This window comes from Oncorhynchus masou, chromosome 13 (assembly GCF_036934945.1).
Source record: "Oncorhynchus masou masou isolate Uvic2021 chromosome 13, UVic_Omas_1.1, whole genome shotgun sequence".
Classification (NCBI taxonomy): Eukaryota; Metazoa; Chordata; class Actinopteri; order Salmoniformes; family Salmonidae; genus Oncorhynchus; species Oncorhynchus masou.
Window position 1 is genome coordinate 75,681,396 of NC_088224.1, and position 13,550 is coordinate 75,694,945.

Genomic DNA, 13,550 nt, shown 5'->3' on the forward strand with positions numbered 1-13,550 from the left:
AAAGCTGTTCAAATAGTCTGCAAACAAGCAAACACTGGTCACAAATTATGTGTTTACTATACTGAATTGGTAATAAAGTATCATTTGTTCGACTTCAACTTCTGGGGTAGATAGCTTTAGCTTGGTACCAAGCTAGTACCAAAACAACCAGCCTGAAAACAATGACCAGTAGAAACTGCAGTCATTTTCATTATTCTTAGCAATGTTTTAGGAATCCTTGTGAGTAGGTATTAGCTAGGTTGCCACTTGTTGTTCGCCAATTGAAATTGAACTTCAGTTCATGAAAATGAATAGCTAGCCAGCTACATAACTCTGTTTCCGAAAGCCATCGTTATAAGCAGCCAGCTAGTTTCATCTGGCTAGTGAGACTCAACCGGACCGGGTTATGTGTTGTGAAGCAAGCCACAATAAGGATTAGGCACAATAGTGGAATTTGCGGTTTGCCTTAAAAAAACAAGTATGTCATTGACAGTGATGCAAATGAATACAAATAGGAGAATTATGCCATACTTTTATTTTGAAAGCTAACCGCAAATTCCACTATTGTGGCTAATCTTTATTGTGGCTAGCTTCACATAGATGGGTCCGACCATCATTAATAAAATAAGAACTGTCTTATAAATGTTGGTTATTTTAGATGATGACACCTAGCTATATAGTTAGCTAGCTACTGGAACAGATGTCGTTTTGCTATATTTTGGGGGATGAACATTGTTTGCATCCATGAGCTAGCTAGCTTTTATGACCAGCACTGTAGGTGCGTTAGACAACTTTACCAGCATCGTAGCATTCGTATCGATGAATCGTTGTAACATATGAAATACGAGTGATAGTGTAATCAATGTGTAATAACTACGTAAAAAGTGCGTAAACGCGTTAAATTATTATGTGATGTGCAGTTGTAACCGATGTAAAATGGCTAGCTAGTTAGCTTGCTCTGAGACCTTGAAGTAGTGGTTCCCCTTGCTCTGCAAGGGCCGTGGCTTTTGTGGAGCGATGGGTAACGATGTTTCGTGGGTGTAAGTTGTTGATGTGTGCAGAGGGTCCCTGGTTCAAGCCCGGGTATGGGCGAGGGGACGGACTAAAGTTATACTGTTACACAGTCATGTTCAGGTCCTGATTGGTCAACAAGCTTATTTGACACATCCAATAGTGTTATTTGACACATCAAAGACCCAAACGGTGTTCCATAGAAATCCTGGTTGAGAATGACATGACTGAACAAATGAACAACTAAACAGCACTGGAAGTAAGTGACTGAAATAGGTTTGATTATGTTTCACTGGCAATGGGGACACAGGTAAATGTCAACAAAACTTTTTGGTCAGTGTGTTGTGTGTGTGTGTGTAACCTTTATTTAACTAGGCAAGTCAGTTAAGAACAAATTCTTATTTACAATGACGGCCCGGACAACGCTGGGCCAATTGTGCTTTGCCCTATTGGACTCCCAATCACGGCCGGATGTGATACAGCCTGGATTCGAACCAGGGACTGTGGAGACGCCTTTTGCACTGAGATGCAGTGTCTTAGACCGCTGTGACCATGTGTGTTTGTTAACTATTTAACTACTAGATTTTTTTTAACCTTTATTTAACCAGATAGGCTAGTTGAGAACAATTTCTCATTTGCAACTGTGACCTGGCCAAGATAAAGCAAAGCGGTGTGACACAGACAACAACACAGAGTTACACATGGAGTAAACAATAAACAAGCCAATAACACAATAAACAAGTCAATGACACAGTAGAAAAAAGAAAGTCTATATACAGTGTTTGCAAAAAGCATGAGGAGGAAGGCAATGAATAGGCCATAGAAGCGAATAATTACAATTTAGCAGATTAACACTGGAGTGATAAATGAGCAGATTTTTATGTGCAAGTAGAGATACTGGTGTGCAAAAGATCAGAAAAGTAAATAAAATAAAAACAGTATTGGGATGAGGTAGGTAGATCGGGTGGGCTATTTACAGATGGACTATGAACAGCTGCAGCGATCGGGTAACTGCTCAGATAGTTGATGTTTAAAGTTGGTGAGGGAAATAAAAGTTTCCAACTTCAGCAATTTTTGCAATTTGTTCCAGTCACTGGCAGCAGAGAACTGGAAGGAAAGGCGGCCAAATGAGGTGTTGGCTTTGGGGATGATCAGTGAGATATACCTGCTGGAACGTGTGCTCTGGGTGGGTGTTGTTATCGTGACCAGTGAACCGAGATAAGGCGGAGCTTTACCTAGCATAGACTTATAGATGACCTGGAGCCAGCGGGTCTGGCGCGAATATGTAGCGAGGGCCAGCCGACGAGAGCATACAGGTCACAGTGGTGGGTGGTATAAGGTGATTTGGTAACAAAACGTATGGCACTGTGATAGACTGCATCCAGTTTGCTGAGTAGAGTATTGGAAGTTATTTTGTAGATGACAATCGCCGAAGTCGAGGATCGGTAGGATAGTCAGTTTTACTAGGGTGAGTTTGGCGGCGTGCGTGAAGGAGGCTTTGTTGCGAGATAGAAAGCCGATTCTAGATTTGATTTTGGATTGGAGATGTTTAATATGAGTCTGGAAGGAGAGTTTACAGTCTAGCCAGACACCTAGGTATTTATAGTTGTTCACATATTCTAGGTCGGAACCGTCCTGGGTGGTGATGGGGGCAGCGTACGGTTGAAAAGCATGCATTTGGTTTTTACTAGCGTTTAAGAACAGATGGAGAGTTGTATGGCATTGAAGCTCGTTTGGAGGTTAGTTAGCACAGTGTCCAAGGAAGGGCCAGAAGTATACAGAATGGTGTCGTCTGCGTAGAGGTGGATCAGAATGCTTAAAAGGCCACTAAAATCGGCCACTAAAATGTTTAATATCGGCTATCGGTATCTGATTTTTTGGCAAGGAAAATATTGGATATTGGTATCAGCCGAAAATGTCATACCGGTGCATCACTACTAGCTACTGTTGTTTTCTGTGTTCTTGTATGTACTGCTCCAAGCTGACATGCTATCCGGGATTCACTTACCATATCTGCATGGTAGTTGTTGGTCGTTAGTCGTTCTTGATGACAAGCTCAAAAGCTGGTATCTAGGAGGGATCTGGAGCGTTTGAGGCTAAATGTATCCCCCCATTATTATACACAGATGGTTTGGTCATTTCCTCCAGGCAGACTCCTGTGTGATTACGACATTAATGTGATTTGTAACAGCTCAGAGCTGAAGCAGTGTGGCACTCTGGGACATGATTTCTATTCATGTGTCCCAGGCAGCTGACACACTGGTCCAACCAGTGACTGACCTCAGTTCTAAATGCAGCCTAAACATGCCCACTGGATAATTTAGTATTCCCTTGTCATTGTTGAGGGGATGTGTCTGAAAAGTGAGGTTGAGTCGGAGGAGAATGGAACAAGACGCTAGCGTCTCTTCACCCGTCTTACAGTACTTCCTTATCTCCCCCTCTTTCTAGACCTGCTGGTGATCATTCCATTCAGGTGATCGCCATCCCTCAATCAGTAACAATAATCTGAAATCTGTCCATTCTGCCTTCTCTCTCCTACATGGGTCGAGCTTCCCCCAATCTCTATAACATCCTCCCTTCCCACCCCCTGATGGACAGCTATGTCAGAATCACTCCAAAGGAAAACAGACTGTTCACTCAAACTAGGCCACCGCGACTCCCCTACCCAGAGCCCAGAGGGTGTGAAAATGAAACACGTAGCTCTCCGACGCCTGTATCCCCACATGATGAAGATAGATATATGTGTCTGCCCAATTCTAACCAGCTCCTCTACCAGCAGTCCTCTACCAGCAGTCCTCTACCAGCAGTCTTCTACCAGCAGTCCTCTACCAGCAGTCCCCTACCAACAGTCCCCTACCAGCAGTCCCCTACCAGGAGTCCTCAACCAGGAGTCCTCTACCAGCAGTCCTCTACCAGCAGTCCCCTACCAACAGTCCCCTACCAGCAGTCCTCTACCAGCAGTCCCCTACCAACAGTCCCCTACCAACAGTCCCCTACCAGCAGTCCCCTACCAGCAGTCCTCAACCAGCAGTCTTCTACCAGCAGTCCCCTACCAACAGTCCCCTACCAGCAGTCCCCTACCAGCAGTCCTCTACCAGCAGTCCCCTACCAGCAGTCCTCTACCAGCAGTCCCCTACCAGCAGTCCCCTACCAGCAGTCCCCTACCAGCAGTCCTCAACCAGGAGTCCTCTACCAGCCGTCCTCTACCAGCAGTCCTCTACAAGGAGTCCTCTACCAGCAGTCCTCTACCAGCAGTCCTCTACCAGCAGTCCACTTCCAGCAGTCCTCTACCAGCAGTCCTCTACTATCAGTTCTCTACCAGCAGTCCCCTACCAGCAGTCCTCTACCAGCAGTCCTCTACCAGCAGTCCCCTACCAGCAGTCCTCTACCAGCAGTCCTCTACCAGCAGTCCCCTACCAACAGTCCCCTACCAGCAGTCCTCTACCAGCAGTCCTCTACCAGCAGTCCCCTACCAACAGTCCTCTACCAGCAGTCCCCTACCAACAGTCCTCTACCAGCAGTCCTCTACCAACAGTCCCCTACCAGCAGTCCTCTACCAGCAGTCCTCTACCAGCAGTCCTCTACCAGCAGTCCTCTACCAGCAGTCCCCTACCAACAGTCCTCTACCAGCAGTCCCCTACCAACAGTCCTCTACCAGCAGTCCTCTACCAGCAGTCCTCTACCAGCAGTCCCCGACCAACAGTTTTCTACCAACAGTCCTCCTTCTTTTCTCATGGTGTTTGTTTGCCTGTGATGCATGAAAGTGTGTGTGTATATGTGTGTGTGTTTGTGTGCGTATGTGGTCTGTGGATGTGAAAGCGTGTTGCATGAAGATATAAGGGCTGCAGCGCTGTGTCTGTGGATGGATGGCAGTACTCCTCTTCCTGTGAACATACAGAATATATCATCTAGTAACTATCATAATTCCAGCCTATCCGAGCACAAAATGAGGAGCCATTATCTAGCAATTATTTATGAACTGCCATCGCAGGCTGAAAAGAACTTGTCCTTTGTTAATTAGTCACCTATTCGGTTAAGAAATGGTGTTTGAGATGGGGACTGAAAGCCACTCCAGGCATAACAGAAAGAGAGCCTCATCTTTTCAAATGACATAGGTGGAAATGGAGCTAATTGCAGATGCTCTGAAATTCAAAGCTAATTTTGAAGCACATTTGACAAGTGTATTATTCACTTTTTCTGAAGAGATCTACACTGCTCTGTGCCTACACATGCGTGCACACTTGTGCCTGCCTGAATGGGTTTGTGTGTGTGCAGGTGTGTACTTGCAAGGTCAGTGTGTGTGACTGAATGAGACAGGGTTTTGTTTGAGAAAATAGACACACACACTCTGGGGCCCTCTCAAATGGATCCAGTGCCTCTGACAGTGTGGCCTGAGGCAGGTGATTGTGTGAAAGGTTGGCACCAGTCCTCCAGGCCACTTGTCAACTCTTCCACTATCTTTCTATGGAAGAGCTTTTTAAATGTTTTTTCTCGCTAACATCAACACATAAATAGTGTGAATAATGTTGCTGACAGGACAGGTGTTAAGCGTTTCTCTCTCCATTAGGCACAACGTTTAGAAGACAGGCATGGCAGTAGACCCAGACATGTTAACGAAAGGGCTTTTCATTCATCATGACACAAAGCGGAAGCACATGCTAGCATTCCCCGTGACATTACCAGCATTTCAAAAGTTTTGAAATCACCCCTTGAAACATGAAATTAAAATCTTGACTGGAGGTGCTCATGTAGATAAATAGACTGGTAAACAGACTTGAAGAGGATGATGACAGTGATTTTGACAGACAGTAATGGTGATGACCATGCTGGAAGTGGTCAGACAGACTTCATCCGTTCTCTATACCCACGGCATGCTGAGGAGAAGAGAAGAGGAGGAGGGCGATTATAATCATAAATGGTAACGCTCCCTCAAAGATCCACTCCGCTGAGCCTATATAGTCCCCATCCTGTTGCCGCGGCAACCCAGAGCCACACACATTTGTTGTGGAGATGAGTAATGGCCCCCCAATTAAGAAGGTGTGTGTTTGGCAGGATGTTGGAGAGAAAGGCCACCTCGTCTTGATCGTTTGTTATGACTATATTATTTTGTAATTCTTGTTTTTAATAGATGATACTGAAATGGGAGTCTGTATCATGGTTGTCACACCACAGGGGGTGTTTGGTGACTATAGTGGCCTTATTTTACTAAATGTGATGATGTAACTATAGTGTACAATGATTGTTGGCCATCGCTATTGTTTAGGGGTTTTCCTGGCCTCACATTAACATCCACTGAAGAGAAAGCACAGCACAATGATTCCATGCAGCAACAAATCACCTCTATGTTTCCTAACATCTCGTAAAAAGTGCTATTTATTAATTAATTTGTTGGTTTGTTTCATGTTTATACCCTTTGATTGTGGAGCGTTATGTGTAATGAACTAGAGAACTAGAGGACTAGATAGAGCCTGTGTTTAGCCTCTGTCATGTCATTATGTGTAATGGACTAGAGGACTAGATAGAGCCTGTGTTTTGCCTCTGTCATGTCATTATGTGTAATGGACTAGAGGACTAGATAGAGCCTGTGTTTAGCCTCTGTCATGTCATTATGTGTAATGGACTAGAGGACCAGATAGAGCCTGTGTTTAGCCTCTGTCATGTCATTATGTGTAATGGACTAGAGAACTAGAGAACTAGATAGAGCCTGTTTTTAGCCTCTGTCATGTCATTATGTGTAATGGACTAGAGAACTAGAGGACCAGATAGAGCCTGTGTTTAGCCTCTGTCATGTCATTATGTGTAATGGACTAGAGGACCAGATAGAGCCTGTGTTTAGCCTCTGTCATGTCATTATGTGTAATGGACTAGAGGACCAGATAGAGCCTGTGTTTAGCCTCTGTCATGTCATCCACCCATTGGCTCTGTAGTGGTGTTCCCAGATGGGGTCTCCCTAATGGTAGTAGCATTGACACAACACTTCTCCAGAGCTCCAGTCAGTCCAGCCTCACCAGGCATAAGCTCTGCTGCTGGGGACGTGTTGAGGCTGCAGCCAGGAAGGGGCCCTGCAGATGTTCCACAGCTCCAACACATTTGTCTGGCCGTACTAGAGACCGGCTGCTGAACACTGTCCATGTTAGGGCGATGGTTGGGAGTTGACACAACTGTTGTAATAGAGTTATTTCTCTCATTTTATGAGGTACTGTAATTAGAAATGCTTTATTTATACAAATTTTAAAAATAGATAAGGAGGCATAGATGACAACAACTACCAAATACATAATAATAATAAGTCAAAAAAACAAATACATTCTCCATCAGAATGGACAGATAGACAGACAGAGGACATGTGTCGCGATAGGAACAGCAGAGCCCTGCCATTATTGTCCCAACCTTGATCTCTCCAATGCTGCTGTTCAATTCCTCTACTTTTTTTCACTTCCACGTGCTCAAAGTTAATCATTTGCATGTACAGAAAGGATAATTAGCTTAGCACAATAATCAATCAATAATCTGTAGTCTGTAAACGGGAGCTTTTTCCCTGCATTTTATTCCACATTTGACATAGACAGTGGTATCATGATGTCCCTGAATAATACAAGTCATTTGACATAGATAGTGGTATCATGATGTCCCTGAATAATACAAGTCATTTGACATAGATAGTGGTATCATGATGTCCCTGAATAATACAAGTCATTTGACATAGATAGTGGTATCATGATGTCCCTGAATAATACAAGTCATTTGACATAGATAGTGGTATCATGATGTCACTGAATAATACAAGTATCATTTGACAGTCATTTGACATAGACAGTGGTATCATGATGTCCCTGAATAATACAAGTCATTTGACATAGATAGTGGTATCATGATGTCCCTGAATAATACAAGTCATTTGACATAGATAGTGGTATCATGATGTCCCTGAATAATACAAGTCATTTGACATAGATAGTGGTATCATGATGTCCCTGAATAATACAAGTCATTTGACATAGATAGTGGTATCATGATGTCCCTGAATAATACAAAGATGTCCCTGAATAATAGTCATTTGACATAGATATTGACATAGATAGATAGTGGTATCATGATGTCCCTGAATAATACAAGTCATTTGACATAGATAGTGGTATCATGATGTCCCTGAATAATACAATCATGATGTCCCTGAATAATACAAGTCATTTGACATAGATAGTGGTATCATGATGTCCCTGAATAATACAAGTCATTTGACATAGAATGTTGCCGTGCATTTGTTAGATGATGTCACTGAATAATACAAGTCATTTGACATAGATAGTGGTATCACCCGGGACATGTCCCTGAATAATACAAGTCAGCATAGATAGGACATGATGTCCCATTTTCATTTGACATAGATAGTGTATCATGATGTCCCTGAATAATACAAGTCAACATAGATAGTGGTAAATGTCCCCGTCATTTGACATAGATGTGTTTGAATAATTACAAGTCATTTGACATAGATTGGTATCATGATGTGTGTCATTTGACATAGATAGTGGTATCATGATGTCCCTGAATAATACTAGTAATGTTGCCGTGCTTTGTTAGATGAGACGTTCACGGCACCCGGGACACCGGCAGCCAAGGACTCATTTTCCGTGTCAGTGCAAACAAAGCCGCCAGGTGTGTTTGTTGTGTGTGTGTGTGTGTGTGTGTGTGTGTGTGTGTGTGTGTGTGTGTGTGTGTGTGTGTGTGTGTGTGTGCGCACATGCAAGAGTGTTAATGTTGTATTTGTCTCCTTGTCATTCCTGCCAGGTTGTTCTCCCTAGTCTGTATTTAGGGGGATGCTTCTGCTGGCTGGCATCATGGTGGGTGGCATGTGAGGGCAACAGAGTGTCAAAGGGAAGGGGCCAGGCGGAGGCCTCCTCGTCAGTGGGAACTAATGTGGGTGTTGGTGGCATGGCTCTGTAAAGGTCTTCATTTGTTTGTTGTTAAAGATCTAATTAGGAAGAAGAGAGGAAACAGAACGGGACGGCTAATTAGAGGGGAGCTCAGAAATCACTTTGAACCTCAAGGACACCCGGCTATTAGCGCGCACATAAAACGTTTATTAAAACCTAAGTGTGTGTGTATGTTTTGTTCCCTTCCTTAAATGATTAAAAATGCCTTGCTTGAGTGGGCGTCCCCCTCTTCTGGAGAGATGCGGAGTGGAGAGGGCCGGCACATCCTTAACGCCTCTCTCTTTCTGTCTTCCATCTCCTCGACTTTTTAGACATCTGTCTTCTGTTGTCTCCACAAACATTCACTGCATACCTGTAGGCCGACATTCACAGTAATGTCATTGTGCAAAGATAGGTTTTTATCAACACATTATGAGTCAGGAGACCTGTGGTCCATGTCAACACATTGTTCTACCCCACGAGTAATGTGTTTAAGCAGCATGGCTATTATAGTAAACTGAAACTAATATGAAAACAAATCATAAAAGCTATTTAGTATTTGCAGTGGCAATTTTAGTATGTAAATCTTGGTGGGGCAAAAAAATTATGTTTTAGATGCATGCCAGCAAAGACATTACACAACACTAAACAATACATTAATTGCACTATAACGTTGACAAATGGTGCCCACAAACTATTAGGGCCTACATAAAGCTGTCCCATCAGCAGAGTCCCAACAGCAGTCCCAACACCTTACCACTGCTACACCTGGCTGTCAGCAGAGCCTTGTCTGGCAGAAAAACAGTTCATTCAGCCTCATTTACTGCCTTTTTAAAAAACAACGCTGATATGGCTGACTTGCTTAAACAAATGAGGTTTCTACTGACAATTGAGATGTACAAACTATGGCATAAGGGGACGACTAGTGGATAAGAGGGAATCCATCATTTCGATTAAGACATTAATTAGCAAGCTAAGACGGACCTAGTCAATATAACTATTTGTTCAGCACTTTTGAAATGTACAGCGACAGAATTCAGAACATGGGCTGTTCTTACATATCTTCCCTGTACACCAAGTCAGAACCGTAAGATAAATAAAGGGGGCATATAAGCAGACAATGAAATCTCTTACAATGTTCGATGATGACATTTCTCTAAAATAGGCTACATGTACACAACCAAGTAAGAACAATGGGCTAAGTTATGAGGCGAAAAGAGACTAAATTACTAGGGTGATGCACAAGTTTACTTTGTTACCTAAGTATACATATCTCCCTGGCATATTACATCATTTATGCAACAGCATACAAGGCATTTTTGGACTCATCTTGTTGTGCTGTGCTCACTTGAACAGGAAGGTGGCGCAGTGGTCCTTCGTGGGCAAATTTTGTCATCAAACTTTATCATCAAAGTCTGGCATTCTCTTAATTTATGGTGCTTTCAAGACCACTGGGTACTCTGGGGGGAAAAACAGGGTTAAATCTTGATGTCAGTGATCTTCAGGTCGGAGCTCTAGAAAGAGGCCAAGTTCCCGACTTGGAATTCCGAGTTGGATGACCGTTCAAAACGGATTTTCCCAGTTGGAGCTCTTTTTTTCAGAGTTCCCAGTTGTCTTGAACTCACTGAAGTCTGAGATTTCCCAGTTTTGAGTTTCCAGTTGTTTTGAACATAGCAAAAGTCATGCTGGATTGACAGCATGGCCAATGTCGAATGTTTATCTTTTTATGCTTTGAAAAGAGACCCTTAAACCCAGATTTGGACCACACACCCACTCCACTGAATAGCTGGTTAGTGATTGCTTTGCAATGCTTGCAGTTAGCGACTGGTTCCTTCTAAACCACTCATTGTTGAATTTGTGATTTCCAACTTGTTGTGTAATGTTTATGTCCAATGGCCGATGAGCACCGATACGTTTTATCTATAATCTCTCTTCATAATTTCTCTTCATTTGACAAGGGTTGAAAAGAGTTTGTCAGTAGATTGTCGACTTGATTCATGATGATGACTGCGAGCTTGCTAGCTAAGAAGCTAAGATTTTGAAAGTATGATGCTGACATGATCAGTCCAATCAAAGCTACGGTAGATATAACGTGTTCAGACGTCATTTTATCTGTGACCAAGGACCTTCTTGGATGGGCACTTCTAATGTAACTCCATGGCAGCATCCAAGGGACTTGAATTTTCTAGCTCTCCCTGTAGATTTTGCAGTGACGTAGTGTCCCCATTATTAACAGAACAATGTGTGAATCACGGAGCAACTAGAGAACATTACCAGCCCCTAAGCTCTGTATTTTCCTCTGGCTGCCCCACCACCACCACAGAAAGCACTGAGCTAGGCTGAAACACCTGCATTTTGGAGCTGCCTTACTCAAGAAAACAATGCAGCTTTATTTACTCAATAAATGTATTTTTACATTGTTTGCAAACTGATATGTGACACAAATTAATGCCAAATTAACATGCAAAAAAACAGGTGCTGCTCAAAACAGGCTCTGTCCTACCTGCTCTGAATGACGGGTCGCCAATGACAACACAAATCCACCTGCTCTGAATGACGGGTCGCCACTGACAACACAAATCCACCTGCTCTGAATGATGGGTCGCCACTGACAACACAAATCCACCTGCTCTGAATGATGGGTCGCCACTGACAACACAAATCCACCTGCTCTGAATGATGGGTCGCCACTGACAACACAAATCCACCTGCTCTGAATGACGGACAACACAAATCCACCTGTCTGAATGATGGGTCGCCACTGACAACACAAATCCACCTGCTCTGAATGACGGGTCGCCACTGACAACACAAATCCACCTGCTCTGAATGACGGGTCGCCACTGACAACACAAATCCACCTGCTCTGAAACGGGTCGCCACTGACAACACAAATCCACCTGCTCTGCTCTGAACCTGCTCTGAAGGGTTGCCACTGACAACACAAATCCACCTGCTCTGAATGACGGGTCGCCACTGACAACACAAATCCACCTGCTCTGAATGACGGGTCGCCACTGACAACACAAATCCACCTGCTCTGAATGACGGGTCGCCACTGACAACACAAATCCACCTGCTCTGAATGACGGGTCGCCCTGACAACACAAATCCACCTGCTCTGAATGACGGTCGCCACTGACAACACAAATCCACCTGCTCACTGACAACACAAATCCACCTGCTCTGAATGACGGGTCGCCACTGACAACACAAATCCACCTGCTCTGAATGACGGGTCACCTGCTCTGAATGACAACAACATAAATCCACCTGCTCTGAATGACGAGTCGCCACTGACAACACAAATCCACCTGCTCTGAATGACGGGTCGCCACTGACAACACAAATCCACCTGCTCTGAATGACGGGTCGCCACTGACAACACAAATCCACCTGCTCTGAATGACGGGTCGCCACTGACAACACAAATCCACCTGCTCTGAATGACGGGTCGCCACTGACAACACAAATCCACCTGCTCTGAATGACGAGTCGCCACTGACAACACAAATCCACCTGCTCTGAATGACGGATCGCCACTAGCAACACAAATCCACCTGCTCTGAATGACGGGTCGCCACTGACAACACAAATCCACCTGCTCTGAATGACGGGTCACCACTGACAACACAAATCCACCTGCTCTGAATGACGGGTCACCACTGACAACACAAATCCACCTGCTCTGAATGACGGGTCGCCACTGACAACACAAATCCACCTGCTCTGAATGACAGGTCGCCACTAGCAACAAATCAAATCAAATGTTATTTGTCTCAGGTTTAGACCTGACAGTGAAATGCTTACTAGCCCTTAACCAACAATGCCGTTTTAAGAAACAATAAGTGTTAAGAAAGTATTTTCTAAATAAACTGAATTAAACAATAAATACATAAAAATGAAAAAAAAATGAAAATAGAAAAATAACAAATATTTAAAGAGCAACAATAAAATAACAGTAACAAGGCTATATACAGGGGGTGTGCAAAGCTGTAATCAAGGCAAAGGGTGGCTACTTTGAAGAATATCAAATATAAAATATATTTTGATTTGACTTTTGGTTACTACATGATTCCATATGTGTTATTTCATAGTTTTGATGCCTTATTACATATACTATGTAGAAAATAGTCAAAAATATAAAGTGTCAACTTTTGACTTGGTACTGTATATAATATATATATATATTTTTGCTAAACAAGTGGGGCTCAAAATTCCCTGAATGATGGGTTGCCACTGAGTATTTGATTAATAAACATGTTTGGAAAAACAAAAAATATACTGAAACTATTTTATTTTACTCCAAAACAAAATAAAATAAAATAAAAACCACCATGAATTTGAGTTAAATAAAATTCTAAGCTTTGGCCAACAATCTAGTGGGGTTTTCAAGTACTAAATGGCAGGCAAATGCTGCCTGTTGATGGCAATGTTTAAATAAGCCAAGCTTGTGCATCACTATCACCAGCTGTCACTAGCTAGCAAAATCAGCTAGGTAGCTAACTTGATTCTTCTTACATACTAAAGTTAAAAAGTATTATATTGGTTTCCTTCCACCGTATTTTTTGTACCAGTCTACTATTCCTTTTAAATCCAAGTCACGTTGAGATTTACTTCATAATTTAAACCTAACCTAATCTA

General features: G+C 43.1%; 1 protein-coding gene across 10 annotated transcripts in view; it reads left to right on the forward strand.

Moving 5' to 3' along the window:
- LOC135553069 (RNA-binding protein Musashi homolog 2-like) overlaps positions 1-13,550 on the forward strand; it is a 373,612-nt gene that overhangs the window by 337,385 nt on the left and 22,677 nt on the right. Inside the window, exon 13 of one of the 10 annotated variants that reach the window (XR_010457549.1) lies at positions 3,439-3,842. The exons of the other annotated variants lie outside the window; for them this stretch is intronic. The gene's annotated coding sequence lies outside the window, so the exon portion shown is untranslated. Of the gene's footprint in view, positions 1-3,438; positions 3,843-13,550 lie in introns of those variants that run through there. 10 annotated transcript variants of the gene reach the window in all.